General features: G+C 44.3%; 1 pseudogene; it reads right to left on the bottom strand.

Moving 5' to 3' along the window:
- Positions 1 to 9948: 9948 nt before the first annotated feature.
- LOC119245556 (tyrosine-protein phosphatase non-receptor type 1-like) lies at positions 9949 to 11372 on the bottom strand (annotated as a pseudogene).
- Positions 11373 to 11581: the final 209 nt, after the last annotated feature.

The raw sequence follows: 11581 nt of genomic DNA, 5'->3' as shown, positions 1-11581 counted from the left end.
TAAAAATTTTAAACTAGAGAAGCTAGCTGAAAATACTGCATTTGGTAGGTGTGAAACCAAAGTTGATTTCCAGAAAAGAATGGGCCCATTAACTTTAATTGTACATAAAAATATGTCAACAGATACTTGGAGAGGCATAAGAAAAGGCACTACCCCTTGAAATCAGCTACCATATTTCATCTGTTCAAAGATCGACATACTTTTCACATTTCAATATTCACAAAATTAGTTTGTATCTAAAATTGATGCCAAATCATAGTCTAACCTTTTTTTTTTCTTAGTGGTTCATAAAATACTGGTGAGTCTTATAATAAGTGACATCTTTGAAAATACAGTAATGAGTTTTGCCTAGATAAAAAATGTTTGCGAATTTACATAGGTCTAAATTCATAAGCATTAGTGGAAATACCAAGCTGTAACACAAAAGGGTGGTACCTTGTGACTCAAACTCTTATCACAAAGTTTGTATTTTGTGATAGGCATATGGCTGTAGGAGCTATGGACAATATTTAAGCATGTATGTGTCTTGATGAATTGGAGCCATAACATTTTCCTGGTTTTTGGAAACTAGATATATATATATATATATATATATATATATATACATATATATATGTAGCACATATATAAGTATGTGTGTGTATCATGTCTGAAAAGATGAGGTTAAAGTGTAAGTGCAGAACTTGGGCAAAGAGCAAGAAGTCAAATAAGAGCCAAGAAGTTACCATGAGTTCCTTTATTCTAGAACTTTGCCTGAAATTAGTGAGCAGGAAATCTGATCTAAGGGGACTTCACTTGCTAACTTTTGATTTAAAGTAGGGCAGAAAGGATAAGCATGGATCTGATTTAATATAATCTTAAAATGTTTAGGGGGAAATGGTAGCATATATGTGGTTTTGACTTGACAGTTGGCTCTGTACAATAAAAATATTTCATAAGACTCTTGTTACCAAACTGCTATGTGCTAGTAATAAATACTTGCCCTTCTTTGCCAATTGCAGCTTTCTGTGCAAAAGATTTCGTGGTGACTATCAGTGGGCTGTGTAGACCAGTCTTGCCTCCTAGGAGAGCACTAAAAGGTAGAGAATTGCAGAGAATTGGAATAAGGAGTTAGAGGGCCTTAGGATGCAGCCTGTATCTGGGATTGAGGGCTGTGAGCCTCTGGATTTCAAAATGACTTTCAAACTTTTTGCTCTAACATACAGTTAAGTTTATTTTACTTCACAGCCAAATACAACACTAATAAAATATGTCTAAAATAAAACTTGTGCTTGCTACTTGCTGTGCTTCCAGCATTGTCTATGTCATTATGCTAATAGTTATGGAAATGCTGGTCATAGCCTCTGCATTGATTTTTACAATTTCTGGTGGTTTGTATCAGCAGCCTAGAAAACACGAAAATAGAGAAATTATAATTTTACTCTCACTTTCGAGCAGAGGTAAAGGGTCCACTTCAAAAGTGGGCCCTGTATCAGTGATGTCATCCTGATTTAGAAATTATCAAAAATTTCCTCTGCTCAGGCTTGTCATGTTTGTAGAGGGCCCTGAAAGGCAGTTGTTTCCCTCCCATTTCTTGCTGTACCAGTTCAGAACCAAGAAAGCAACTGTATAAGTCCATGTTTGGGCAGAATCTAGGAATGGGTTGTGTGACAAGGGAATTGACTTGAAATAGAGAGGAGGCCGCCCTACTCCACTTGTCCAAATGGAATTGGGAAAACTGTGCCCCAGAGCCACTTTTCAGCATGGTTTGATACCACATATACTGTATTTCCGTCTCAGTTAAATCAATTTCCCTTCCCTCCATCCTTGGGCACCCCAAACGTCTATCTGCATGTAAACCTCCCTTGTTTAACAATGGCTGTGGTCTCTAAGGTGTAAATCCTGGGGGAGCCACACTATTATTTATATTCTAAAGTCATACTGACTTATGACCTTAGGTGATACAGTTGCTCTAAGCCTTTGCCATCAATCAGCTACTGATGGAGGTTCTATTTGTCCTAACTGGCTCTCAAGGAGGTTGAAGGGATCAAATAAGAGGACAAATGTGAAAATATTTTCAAAAAGTGGAAAGTGCAGCACAAATCCAACCGATATTTTTTCTGACTTGGTGATTGGCTTCTCCTCCCCAAAATCTCTCCCCAAAATCTTTTAGGGTAAAATCAATAGATGGGGACTGCTGTCCACAACCAGATACTCATTTTACATCTTACCACTGCCTTTGTAAGACATTCAGCCTAACATTAGATTGCTCTGGATCTTTAATATTTTTATTTTACCTTGTAAAGGAGACTTGGGACCCTAAAGGGAAGCAAAGACAGGAGCTTGCAAACATATTTTTGAGAGGTCTTCCTTCAATGGGAAGAAATGGGCTGTAGCATTATTGATTCCAATCCCTTTACTGTAGAGCAGGAAATCAGCAAGAGAAGTCTGCAGCCCATAGCAAGTGCAGGTAACTGCGGTCTGCCTTGGAGTCCTGAGCTGCCTGAGGTGCCTACATGCTCTTTGTTCCTGGACCCTTTTGTTCGCTTCTGAAAGAGCCTTCAGAAATGATTGCTCTAATAAGCTTGTTTGTCCCTCTGGCACCCAGGATTCCCAGTGATCTGGGCCCAATCTCAGAGTTAATAATTCACTTCCTTTGGATGTTGCTAGAAAGAAAAGGTCAGCCTACGAGATGGGACCAGAGGAGAAATTACTTGCGGGAGTGGAGGAGGGGAGAAGTGGAGGGCAGTTGGAGAAAAGTTGCCTTCCAAACAACTGAAAATGACAGAGGAGGAAGTGGGGGAGACAAACCAGAAAATAGAGCCTCCCTTGGACCAGAAATTTATAATCACTCTGGAAAGGCAGGCATGGTGGTTAAGAAAGCCTTTGTACCTGAGAATGAGAATCTCAGAATTTATATATATATATAATTTTTTAAAGATTTATTTATACAAGAGTTGGGGTACGGCCAGAGGTGCCAGAGGGTGAGAGGATTCACCAGAGACAGAGTGGGGAACAGAACAGGCAGATGGACCGGAAAACACTGCTGAAGGGAGCAGCGGGCGGGCGAGACAGGAGAGGTCTGCTGCACCATGTGGGTATCTCCCTGGCCTGCTGAGAATCAAACCCGTGCTGCAGAGGCTGCGGACAGCTTCACAGCGCTGCGCACAAACCGCTGCACCACCGGGGAGGCCCTATATATATAAGTATTTTTATTTTGTTTTGTCCACCCCCCCCATCTCCGGGAGACAAGGAATAGCAAAACTAGGAACTAAAGGGCCTCTTTCCTTTATATGCCCCTTTTTCCCATTTTGTTACTTATTCCCACGCTCATCACAGTTGCTGATGGTGGACCTATCCTGCTCTCCCTTCAAATCCCCCTTCCCATCCCATCCAGACTTCTTTGCCTTAGTCATTCCCTCAGGCCCCACCCTCTCTTTTCAAATTAAATTTGTTTACTCATAAACTCCTGTGGCTCCCCATGGAGGTGATGGGCTTTTGTTTTGGGCTTGTTGCCTTTGGACTGGAAGCAGCTGGAATAATGTCGTAACTCAAAGAAATGGCTTGCTAATCTTGGCTCTTCAGACATGTTCTGTGTGTGAGGGGTGGGGGGAGCCTGATTTGAAGTGTGAATTTGCAGTGTGAATTTTGGTGCCCCTCAAACTACACCTTGCAGAAGGTGAATTTCTCTATATCATTTACCATGGAATAGAAATTAGCCCAGCATATAACCACCAACATATCTTACCTATTATGCATTCTTTAGAGTTCTGTTCCCTGTGATGAATGACTTTCATTCCACTGCTGCTCTCTCACCTAGTAGCGACAGGGCTGAGAACACTCCCAAACCCCATTTCTGCCCTCCCATGCTGCTGATTAGCCTGCAGAGCTCCTTTGGCAGCAGCCTAGGAAAACTCTAGAAGTACAGGCTATGGGTCTGGACTCTGGAGACAAAGAGACCTGGAGATGAATTACAAATTTGCCAGTCGCTAGTGGTATGACTCCTTGGCAAATTATTAACCCTCACCCTCTACCAGAGCATCCACTCTCTCATCTATAAAAGGGAGATAATAGTTACACTGCAAGGCTGTATTGAGGCTGGAATGAGATAATAGCTGTACTGTGCCTGGCACACAGTAATAACATAGCTAACTGTCATGAAGCACTTAAATGTGTCAGACTCTGCTAAGCATCTCGCATGCATTATTATCCATTTGCCCTCACAATAACTCTAAGAAATAGCTGCAATTGTCATGAGCATTTTGCAAATGTGGAAAATAAGACTTAAGAGATAGTCACTTGTCTAAGCCCATTCAGTGGCGGGAGTGGGATTCAAAAACAGGCTCTTGTGATGCTTGTCTATTACAATGTTAGAATTATAGGCACTTCCCAAGTGGCAGTAACTACTGTTACTGTGATGCTGTGCATTCTTAGAGCCACGCCTGAAGGAGATTTGGCTGTCCCTGGACCTAGTGTACGGATGTACTGACTCCTGGCACCTCTTGTCAGCATCTTATTTCTCTAAGCCCCTGGCTGGAAGGCTCCTAGAGCCCATGGTAAACATGGAGAAGCATATTTAGTATACATGTCAGCTCTGAGGAGGAAGCTGGACTGATGTCTAGAGCAGAAAAACACATCAGCACAGGGTGGAAGCCACGGTCACTCCTACTCCTTGAAAGGCAGAGGGAAGCAGCCCAAGTTGCAAACCCTGAATTGGGAGTGTCACGGGGCCATACCTCGCTTTACAGCTGATCTGTCTAGGGCCAGCCATGCTGGGCTTTTCTTGGCAGTCAGAAAGGATGAGAGGTTGTGAAGTCTTTGCCCTTCAAGAAAGACTTACCTTTCAGCTGTGAGGAGGACAGTTAGCCGACAGCTTCCATCTGCAGTGCCTACAGGATCCGCTGCAGGATTTGAGTCGTGCCCACGCTCTTCTGGGGCAGCCTCTAGCCAATGACTGAACACAGCAAGGATGCTACCGCCTGACCATTCCAGCCCTCCCAGGGCTTCGCTAGTGGGCCATGTTTGCTCCGCAGCTCTCTCCTTAGATTGGCTGACACTTTCAGATCCACATCACAGACAGCCTCACTCTGCTTTTTGTCCTTTCCTTTCAGGAGTGTTGAATATACATGACTGTCTGGAGATTTCCCTACTCAACCCTGCTCCCGCCCTCTTTATCATTCACAGGTGTTAACCCCCAATGAACCTCTTTTACTACTAACTTCATCTCAGTATCTGCTTAGTAGAGAACCCAGACTGACTCGGGGGTTTCTGTTGCCTGTCCTTTGCTGAACTGAAACACTAATCAATACTGAGAGTGAATGTCTGGTAGCTTCTCGAGCAGGTATCCTAGTAGCCTGGCTGACCATTGCCATGGAAACTTCTACAGGCAAGAAAAAAAAAGGAGACAGGAATTTATTGCAAAGCCCCACACCCAGGCTGTGAGAGAGACCCTCCAGCTACTTAGGTAGAAGATTGGGTTCCTGGCCAATTGCATTTGGCCTTGTAAGAGTTGGGGTTGAAGAAGAGATGGCAAGACCTTTAGGCTGTCTAGACCTAGAAGGCAGGGGCAGGAGATAAAAGATGGGTAGGGGAATGCTGAAATGGGGGTTTATGGCCCAGATAGCACTATTAGTATTCACTAAGCGATCCCTGCAACCTGGCATCTTCGCATGCTGGCAGAAAAATCTGCAATTAACCAGTACTTTTCAAACAGAAACTAGCCTGCCAAAGATTTGTGTATGCCTTGGCCTTCAGCCCCACCCCACCTCCCAGGCATGCCTTTGTGTGCCCTCACACCATTGCTCCAGATCAGACATTCTGAACCTGACTTGGGCTCCACAGACCTGCTGGAATTTCAGGAGGGTAGTCTGTGACACCCCAAGAAAAAGTTATGAGTATTTATCTAGGACAGAGGCTACAGCTTTCATCAGCTTCTCAAAGGGGACCATAATGCTGAAGAGATTAGGTGACAGGAAAGTGAGCTCATTTTGATGGGTTAAATAGGCAAAACTAGCATAGCTGCTGTCGAAAAATAATTGTTGCATGAATGAATGAATGAATGCATGACAAGTAAAAAAGAAAAGACAATGGGGAGCAAACATGAATTTGAATGAGATAACACATAAAACACTTAGTATGATACCTGACACACAGTAAGCAGTCAAAAGTTCAGTAAAAATGTATTTTCATCATCATCACATGGTCAATCTTTCGAACAAGAACCTAGTACTGCGAGCTGACTGACAGTGAGATAGTGAACCAGTGCACACCATGGCATATTATACAGCCAATAGAAAGGATGAGAAGCTGTCATTTTCAACAGAACGTGGGGAATTTGAGAGAATTATGTGAAGCAAAATAAGTCAAAATGATAAAAACAAATGATGGACATTCATGTAGAGGGCAATTTGACAATATAAAATACTTTAAAAAGCTGGTGTACATTAATAAACAATCCTGAGGACTCTGAGGTTAAGAGAATGGAAGGAGGTACAGGGACAGGGGACACAAAAAATTATGCTGGGGCAAAAAAAATCAGTTTCTGTCATTAGCTATGCCAGTTGTCTCCATTTTCTATTACAAACAATGCAACATTGGACTTCCTGTACATGCCAGCACATGTGAAAATAATTAGAAAATCAAGTTCTAGAAGTACAATTGTTGGTTATAAAGGAGATGCACATTTTAATCTTCATTAAAACTACCAAATTTCCCTCCAAAAAGATTCTACCAATTCAGTCTCACAAAATGTAAATGAGAGATCATTTTCCCATACCGTTGGTCGCATAAAACATTACTAATTTTTTAAAAAATTTGCCAAATTCATAAATGAGTAAATAGTATTGTATTCTAGTTTATATATTTTAAGATTTATTTATTTATTTATACAAGAACCAGAGTGCAGGCCAGAAGTGCGGGAGGGTGAGAGGATTCACCAGAGACAGAGCAGGGAACAGAACAGGCAGACTGACGAAATACACTGCTGAGGGGAGCAGCAGGCGAGACAGGAGAGGTCTGCCGCACCATGTGGGATCCTCGCTGGCCGGCTGGGATCGAACCAGTGCTGTAGAGGCTGCGGGACAGCTTCATAGCGCGGCGCTCAACCGCCTGCACCACCAGGGGAGGCCCAAGTTTACATTTCTTTAATTGCTACATAACTGAATAACTCCTCTAGTCATGAGCTCCAAACTTGTACTCAAAATCAACTGCCAAATCTAATGTTTAATGGACAACTCTGAATTTAGCATGTCCCAAATCCAGATCATTTGGAAGAATGTTTTTTCTTTAGAAAAAAATTTAAGGTTGCAACTAAAATGCAAGGCCATCATTTATATGGCAAATTGGAAAATGGTACCATGTGACAGTTCTGTGAGGTCACAGAAAACCATGAGACACCCCCTACTACACCCCATTTTGCATCCATGTATATACACACTCAAAAAGGTACATACTAGAATACCTTACTTTGTTAGCTTTTGTTTTTTTTAAAAATGGATTTTCCCGTGGCCATCCCCTTGGAATGTCTGAGTTTCGGGGGGACCCAGGTGGAGAAGGGCAGGCTGGGCCTCGCCAAATGTGCTAAGAATCAGGCAACTATCGGTTATAGGAAAACATCATTCCATTGCTGAATGGCGATTGAGCATCAGCCTCGAGAACCACACCTATGTCATGGTCAGATCATGCAAAGGGACATTGAACTTGTACATGGGGCACACTAGTCAACAGAGATCTAAGTGTTTCAAGCCCTGGCATTTCATCAGGAGACAAGAAGACCATACAAGGATTCTAATACACACAGGGACAGTGGTGATTGAGAACAAGTTGTAGCAGTTACTGGGGGAAGGGACTAACCCGGGAAAGGAATCTCATGTCATGTATCTTAAATAGCCAAGCGTCCCTTATATATTATCCCTTTATTCTATAAACATGTGCCAAACCTTCTCTCCCATCACCCACAATGACACAAAGTGATGAGTGCTGGCAACATCCTCCTTCCCAGTCTGATGAAGCAGACTCCCTGCAAAAGTCATAGGTTCTCTGCATACCTGAGGGCTTGCTGTACTTTTTGATAAATCCCCTGATGCCAGGCTGACGTCAAAACAGTTTAATATATTATTGGTTTAAGAAAATGCTATGACACCTGGGGTGTGGGGGCAGATAAAAAAAATTAAATGGGAATGGAGAGGCTTCCACTCTCGCTGGCTGTGTGAGGCCTACAGCGAGGATGGGGAGGATTGGTGTGCACCGAGGCAGAGCACCCCCTGCAGGCCACTTTTCCACAAGCCTCCGACTCCGCTCTCAAAAAATAGGGTGTGAATTTGGTACTCTAAGGAAGGGGAGGAGGAAAAGGAGAACTGGTGAGGGGAGGGGGTTTTAGTACAGAACAAACATGCGTGTGGGTCGCAGGGGCCTAGGCTGTCCTCGGGCCTGTTGCGTCACGGATGCCTGCTGCTCAAATGCTGGCTCTCCCAGCAGTGGCGCACAGTAGGTGGAGGTAGGTCAGATTATGTGTCGCTGCTGAATAGAAACTGGAAATAAACCAAATATTCTCAAATGAGTCCAGACCCATCCCCACAGAGCTGTAGACTCCTGCCGTCCCTGGCCCCCTTCCTGGCCACTCCAACCTCTGGAAAGGATTTTGATTTTATTTTTTTTTAATGACAGCCTCCCCTCACCCAAAAATCACCTCTAAGGAAAAAATTGTTTGCATGTTGCTAAATCATCTGATGCACTCAAAGATGGTCCCTTGGTAAGAGGGAAGCTATTTAAAATAATTTTTTAGGACCTCCCTGGTCGCGCGGGGGTTATGACGTAAACTATGGAGCTGTCCACAGCCTCCTCAGACTCTGAAGCATGAGTTCGATTCCCCAGCCGGCCAGGGAGCAACCCACATGGTGTGGCAGACCTCTCCTGTCACACCTGCTGCTCCCCTCAGCAGCGTATTTCAGTCAATCCGCCTGTTCTGTTCCCCACTCTGTCTCTGGTGAATCCTCTCACCACCTCCACCACCCCCCACACACCTCTGGCCTGTACCCCAGCTCTTGTTGCATAAATAAATAAATCTTTTAAAAAATATTTTTTTAAAAAAGAAAGAATAAAAACTAAACCTTGTGAGGTGACTTCCACTATAATCCTCTCGCCTGTCCCCACTTTACCAGTTACACACTTCTACTGTGTGGGTTTCTGCTGGGATGGCATTTATAAGCCAAAGGAAGTGGATTCGCTCCTTCTGTATCTCAGGGGCAGGGTGAAAAGCCAGTGACCACCTTAGGGTAACCTCTGACGCCGAGGCAGGGGCCTCAAGGAACCCTGTTTAAGGGGAAGGGGTGATGAGAGCAGGACATGAGTGGGATGGCTGAAACAAGAAGAAATGGATGAAGCAACAGGTGACAGAAAAGCACTGGAGACACCTGAGCAAAAGCAGAAGCCAGATTTTGTCTTCCAGAGACGCTCTTTGTTGTTCTCCATGGGTCCTCTCCATGCTCAGTGCGTACTGCCGTCTGAGACATTTACGTTGATAAAAGTGTGGGAGTCCCTCCCTGGGGAACCCAATATTAACACTATATCTGATCATACCACCTAAGGGTACAAGAAAGTCTCATAAGCACCTAGTGTTTTTGTTTACCCCAGAAATAAGAAAGAACTGCTTTTTATAAAGGTTAAAAACAATGTGTTGCAATTCTATTTTTTCTCAAAATCAAATGAATGAGAGAGAGGTGTATTTGGCATTTTCTCTACTTACTCCTGAATAGCTTAAGGCCCTAACATTAGTCTCATATTCTTGGGACCGCAGGGCTCCTTAAAACCCCAGTGCATCATTCCCCAATCCTCTCTTGTTAACCCTTCACAGTTCCAGACTTCAAACCTTTGAGCCGTTTCTTCTGAGACTGGCTCAGATCCTTCCATAGCAAAGGCTAAAGCTGGCTGCCGGCCTGAGCTCTCATGGGCCTGGTCCTGCCAGCAAGGCTATCAGTGGACACATACCCTGTAGCAGAGGTGTGAGGTGGCCATGAGGACTGTAGCCACATGCATGTCTACCAGAAGGGCTTTCAGTGGGTCGGGGCCTGGTCCTGCTCCACCTTGGGCAGCGCAGGCTCCCACTGGGCAGGACCATCCCCCACGACCCACAGTCTGATTCAGTGTCTTGACTAGTGTTTTCCACACCGCATGGGATAGTTAAGAGGGAGGGACATGTTCAAGTGGGGATCCAGGTCCTTGTGGGAGAGTTCTTTCCATTTTCCTGCACTGAACGAGGTTCTTCAGTGCAAGAACAATAAATAACTCTGGTTCACAGCTAGGCAGGAGAAGCAGAGCTGGTGTTCCTTTTGGATCAGTCCTATGTGAAATTTCCTCATCTCCAACAAAACCTTCTTGATATCTACCGAAGAAGGATCTTTGTTTTTGTACATCAGCCAAGAGGAAGGTTTCAGCGAGAAAGAAGGTCCCGGGCCCCAGACTTGACGATGCCAGCACTGCAGTGCACCAGATGGGAACTTGCTCCAGGCTGAGTGACCCAGAACCTTGGACTTTGTAAAGAAAGTTAAGGAGCAAGGCTGGTGATTCGGGACTCCAAAGGCAGGCCATGTGGTACTGTGAAATGTAAGATCTCTCAAGTTTCTTGAGATGTAAGGTTTTCCAATTCTGGTTGGGTCTCAGTGTAATATGACTTTGTATCTTCAGAGATCAATGTTTGTTATAAATGTGTATCTTCAAAGATCATTTCTTTTTCTTCTTTTTGTGGCCAGTGCACATTTTTTTTTAAAGATTTATTTATTTATACAAGCACTGGAGTACAGGCCAGAGGTGCGGGAGGGTGAGAGAATCCACCAGGGACAGAGCAGGGAGCAGAACAGGCAGAAGGATCGAAATACACTGCTGAGGGGAGCAGCAGGCGAGACAGGACAGGAGAGGTCTGTCGCGCCACGTGGGAATCTCCCTTGGCTGGGCGGGAATCAAGCCAGCATGCGGAGGCTGCAGACAGCTTCACAGTGCTGTGCTCAACCCACAGCGCCACCAGGGAGGCCCGCCAGTGCATATTTTAATGACCCTCCATCATTCTGTTGAGCATGACAACGTCCCTGCTTTTCTGCTTCCACATCTCCCAAAAGTGAGGACCCTGAATAAGAATGTAATACCATGGGCTTCTTCCATTTTTATCAAACTGGCATTGATATAGTGGTTATCTTCTTGAATTTGTTTAATACAACGATGGTCTAGGGAACTGACATCTCTATTGTTTCAGTTGTTGTTCTCTGGAAATTTGGCCACTCTACACTGGAAGTCACTGGTTTCCTGTCTCATATCCTGATAAATGGCCACCCAGCTCCCAGCCTTGTCGATCTGCTTGAGCTCCTTTTCCGTCTTCATGATGGGCCAGGCGGTTGCTGTGCCTCTTCCTCTGTCCATTGACCCATTTGCTACTCTGGGCGGCCTTAGCCCAGAGTGCCATGTGAAGTCTCAACTTCTGCTGCCGCCATTGCTTCTTCATGTCAACTCAGCAAGCTGGAAGTCTGGAGGAAATTTTTAAAAGTAGAACTAAAATAAAAGGGAGTTAACAGACGAAAACTAAATTCCTGACCTTATCCTCAACCCTGTCCTGTGC

This window comes from Talpa occidentalis, unplaced genomic scaffold (assembly GCF_014898055.3).
Source record: "Talpa occidentalis isolate TD23 unplaced genomic scaffold, MPIMG_talOcc4v2.1 talOcc4.15, whole genome shotgun sequence".
Classification (NCBI taxonomy): domain Eukaryota; kingdom Metazoa; phylum Chordata; class Mammalia; order Eulipotyphla; family Talpidae; genus Talpa; species Talpa occidentalis.
This window is presented reverse-complemented; position numbering and strand designations above follow the sequence as displayed.